This window comes from Ictidomys tridecemlineatus, chromosome 3, assembly GCF_052094955.1.
Source record: "Ictidomys tridecemlineatus isolate mIctTri1 chromosome 3, mIctTri1.hap1, whole genome shotgun sequence".
NCBI lineage: Eukaryota > Metazoa > Chordata > Mammalia > Rodentia > Sciuridae > Ictidomys > Ictidomys tridecemlineatus.
In genome coordinates, this window is record NC_135479.1 from 51,529,734 (window position 1) to 51,534,997 (window position 5,264).

The following is a 5,264-nucleotide window of genomic DNA, read 5'->3' on the forward strand; positions in this document are numbered from 1 at the left end:
GGGACCCATGAACAGTTGCAGGCAGGATAGTGCTAGGTCAGATCTCTGACTGAAAGATGCCTGGCCTCTGTGTAGGAGATAGTTCAGAGGTAGGTGGCTCAGAGGCAGGGAGATCAGTCCAGAGGCTGCTGTTGGTCCCAGTGAGAAACTACAAGAATTGAGGCCAGATAGTTAGAGCCACATGGACAAAACTTTAGCAGAGGAATGGAGTGGACCTAGTATTACTGAATATGCAAAGAGCGAGGGAACAGCTTGGGGAGACAACAGCAATGTACCTGACCAGAGTCAGAGGATGAGTCTGGAGTCACAGGGATTTCTGGACTGCAGATCTTGAAGGCAGAGTCTTGGGCATGGCCCAGTGTGGCAAAGTGCCTAGAAAAGACCACCCAGTAAGAGGGCAGAGCAGGAAGAAAGTAGCCCAAGACCAAGTCCCTGCCAGAATCAGAATCAGAAGAGTGAGCCCCAGAATTGCCACTAGGAAATAGGGGTGGCTTTCAAGGCTTCCTGGAACCCCAAGGCCAGGTTAAAATCCACTAGGGCCAGAGAGAGAAATGAGCTTTCTCTCAGAAGAGTTGGGAAGAAGGAAGTACTTTTTAGGCTGGGGAGGCCTGAGCAGCTGGTGGGCCAAGGAGAAGGTACTGACTTTTGAGAATAAGTGGATATAGATATTTAGAATGAGCCAACAGGAGGTCCCCCAGAATGAGGTTAAGTGGGCAAAGCTCATTATCAGACAGTTCTGAACTCACCTTGCTCTCACCTAGAAAGTGTAGGTGTAATGCCCATCTGGGAGAATAAATGTCAAGGTTAAATAAAAATGATAAAGAGCACTTGGCACAGCACCTGCACGTACTAAGTGCTCAGCACATGGTGGTTGTTTTATTTATTTATTTATTCTCTTCTAACAGCATGGCCAAGAGTTGAGTTGAACCTCTGGGGCCTCTTTGTGTGTACAGGAAAGGGGCTTGGGGATCAGGATGGCAGAGGAAACCTCTCTTCATACCCCAGAGAATGATTAGCTATTTCACTGGGACAATCCTGGATTCTGAGCTACCTCAGCCCTTGCCTACTCCTCTCAGAACACTTGCAACATTGTGCGGGGACCAACCAACCTTGATCTTGCCCCAGACCGTGAAGATGAGGTGATACCTCAAGCTCCTTGGCACCACTGGCCAACAGACAATGTAGCACTCCGAGATCTCAAGAAGAGGTGGCTCGATGCTGACTTGCCAAAAAGGTTGGCCTATAGGTCCCCTTAGCTAGGAAAGCTTGGGAAGGGCTCAAGCTGAGAAAAAGCAGGAGAGGTTAAGAGAGAGGCACCCGGACAGTCGGGCTCAGCACATAGGTAGAGGCAAGGGAGTGGTGACTGATGGGGTTGGATGGAGGAGGTGGTCCTCTGCACAGATGTGTAAAATCTGAACTGACACCACCACCCCTTTCAATGAGCTTGAACATCCCAGCTCTGTAGTGGACAGGGACTTTGCCTGTGGGCCAGGTGTGAACTCTTGATTCTGGCAGGGTCTTTCTCCATCCTGGCTCTCATTTTCCCAACTCTACTCTCTCTGTCCCAGGCACACGTCAACTTTCCAGTCTTGGGACAGCTGGAATTCTGTGAGACCAGGACCCTCTCTATGTCCCTTTTCTATTTTCATTTGTTTTGGTACCAGGATTGAACTCAGGAGTGATAAACTACTGGGATACATCCTCATTTTTATTTCTTTTTTAATATTTATTTTTTAGTTATTGGCAGACACAACATCTTTGTTTGTATGTGGTGCTGAGGATCAAACCCAGGCCGCATACATGCCAGGCAAGCGCACTACCACTTGAACCACATCCCCAGCCCCTCATTTTAATTTTTTGAGACAGGGTCTTCTAAATTGCCCAGGATGGCTTCAAACTGGCAATCCTCCTGCCTCAACTGAGATTCACAGGCATGTGTCACTGCTCCCAGACTTTTTTCCTACTTTTAAAGGGTGATAATTTAAGAAATTAGGGAAGGGGGTACTGGGGATTGAACTCAGGGACCTCAATCATTGAGCCACATCCCCAGCCCTATTTTGTATTTTATTTAGAGACAGGGTCTCACTGAGTTGCTTAGTGCCTCACTATTGCTGAGGCTGGCTTTGAACCCTTGATCCTCCTATCTCAGCCTCCCGAGCCACTGGGATTACGGGCATGCATCACCACACCCAGCAAGTAAATTTTAGTACTCCAAATTATCCCAGGTTTTATTTAACTTCCAGGTTCATCCAAACACCGAAAACAGACCGAGAGGCCAATAACAACCATTGTTACCATTCCTTACCGTTGCCAGGCACTAGACTAAGCGCTTACAAGTATTGTCACCTTTCTCACAAGAATTCAGCAAGGCAGGCCAATTTCATTTTACAGCTAGGGAAACAGGCTGAGAGGAGGCGCTCCTTGCCCCAAGTGACAGTGGTGCCACCATCGTCCCCTATCTTAACCTCAGCAGCAACCTCCCTGGCTCTCTATTGTCCCCTGCTATATATTCTCCACCAGCTCCCAGGGCCATCTTGCAGAAATAAAAACCCTGAAGCCGCCTTCTCACAGCCCTCTGGCAGCTTTTTATGGCACTTGAAATAAAATTCATGCAAAGGCCTGTGTGTCAGGCCTAACCCATGTAATTCTCTCCACCCCAATGCCCTCCTGTCCTCCCACCTTCTAAACTTACCCCTACCTTGTCGTTGCTCTACTTGGCACAGTCCCCTCATCCCAGTTTATGTCAACATTCAAGTCAACTCAAATGTTTTTCTCCAAGAAGAGGACTTCCTGGCCACCCTGCATAAACTAGCAAGGACACATGTTCAGTGGTTACTTTATTTGCTTAATAACATTGATTGAATTTCAAATTATCTATTATTCCCACTGGGTAGACCCCAAATTCCCTGAAAACCAATGTTGCCTTCTCAGCATTTTGAATACTTGGCTGGTACCAAGGAAGATCCAAGTGTTTGTTGAAAGACTTAAAGTGCATGGGGAAAACAGGAGCCAGGATTTGAACACTAATCAGCTTGAGAGACCAGTACTCTTATTCACTAAAGTATCCTGCCTCCTTCAAGGGACCAGGGAAGAGTTCTCTATAGATTTGGAATACTACATCCAAAACTGTTACCATGGTGGATTAAAATGAGGACTTTTTCCAACCATATGTATTTCTATATTTGAATATTTGTCAGGTACATGTCTTGCTTTTATACTTCAAACTAATGCATGAAAATCCCACATACTTTGGAGGTTGAGACAGGAGGATCAAAACTTTTGAGGCCAACCTGAGCAACTTAGTGAGACCCTGTCTCAAAAATTAAAAATAGCTGGAGATGTATGTAGTTCAGTGGGAGAGTACTTACCTAGCATCGGACTGTCAGTCCTTATCATTATTATCATAATGCAGGATTATATGATTTTTACCTTCTAGGTAAACTCCTTAGATCTGGACCCACTGCCTGCACACACTTTCCTCAGCTCCCAGATTTCTCCCTTTAGCCCATGGTAGAGAACAGCACAGACTCATGCCATCTGCTCTTATGCAGAATCAAGTTAAGAGGATTATTCGTAAAATGTCCTCTAGTAGCAGTGCTTGTCCCCACAGCAAAACATCAGAATCACCTGGGTGGTTTCCTGAAATGCACACACCTGGAACCCCCCCACCACAATTCAAAAGGTTGGCTCCTATAGAATAGGGTGCTACACAGGTATTTTTTTCAGGGTGATCCACAGAGGATCACTGGTGTAAGCAACACCTTGATCCTTGGACTGGTTTAGGCTTGGGCCTCCCCAGGGTCAGGATTTTGCATCCCTCTCAGCTTTGCTCAGGGGTGCCTACAAAAACCTCTTCTGCAACTGTTCAGGACTTAGACACCACAACACTTAGGGCCTTCCACCTCAGCCTTCCCAACTGAGGCCCCTGAGAATCAGAGGGGACAGAATCATAACTGGTGCCAGCAACACCATACCTATGTCACACCTCAGTTGAGAGCTTGCCAAGCACATGAGCAGGGGCAAAAGAAAGGTTGAGAACTACTTTTCTATAAAGCAGCAATCCAAGCAGCTTTGTTTAGGACTTAGGGCCAGGAAAATCTGACTTCCTAAAATAAAACCTAAAATGACTTACCTTTTATTATAAGGAACTAGGCAATGAGCCATTTCCCATTTTGTCCTGGCTACCAGGAAGCTGAGATAATATTTACCCTCATAGCTCATCCATTTCTCCTAGTTATATCTTTAGGATCCAATTTCTATTTTCCTACCCTCACTATTTGCAAAGCTGCTTCAAATTTTTTTTCTATAGAAATGAGGCATAAAGAAACCAAATGAATAAATATTCATACAGCATTCCTTACCAGCAAACCTCTATAAATGTTATCTCTAGAGCCCAGCTGTCTACAACTTCATGAACATAAAAGTTTCCTTTATACAGACCTCAACTTACATATGATGGCTCAGCCCATGGTTTTTCAACTTGACGATGATATGAAGGCAATACACATTCAGTAGAAACTGTACTTCAAACTTTGACCTTTTCATGGATTAGCAATATGCTGTTACAATATGCTGCAGCTGCCCATCAGGCACAAGATGTTTATTCTGTATTATACGGTAGGTTTTGTGTTAGATGATTCTGCCTAACTATGGGTTAACATAAGTGTTCTGAGAACATTTAAAGTAGGCAAGTCTAAGATATGATGTTCAGTAAGTCAGGTGTACTAAATGCATTTTGTTTTTTTTAAACCAGGAATTGAACCCAGGGGTGCTTAACCACTGAACCATGTCCCCAGTCCTATTTTATATTTTATTTAGAGACAGGGTCTCACTGAGTTGCTTGGGGACTCACTAAGTTGCTGTGGCTGGCTTTGAACTTGCGATTCTCCTGCCGCAGCCTCCCAAGCCATTGGCATTACAGGTGTACACCACCATGCCCAGCCTAAATGCATTTTTTACTTAGGATATTTCCAACTTATGATGGATCTATTGGAATATGAACCCATCATAAACCAAGAAGCTTCTGTACTTTGCAGGCAAGTCTTCCTGACTATCAGTGACTTTGGACAGAGCTCCAACCCTTCCCAAGCCCATTCCTCAACAACTTGATTTGCTGCTTCCCTCCAAAGCCCCCATCTCAGGCCACCCTATTCTCTCTGGGTTGGGATGAAGAAGGATCTGAATTTACCAGACCCACCCATCCCTGGGCCCCCACCCTGTCTCCCTCCACACCCAGGACCCAAATAACCAGGCCACACACTGAG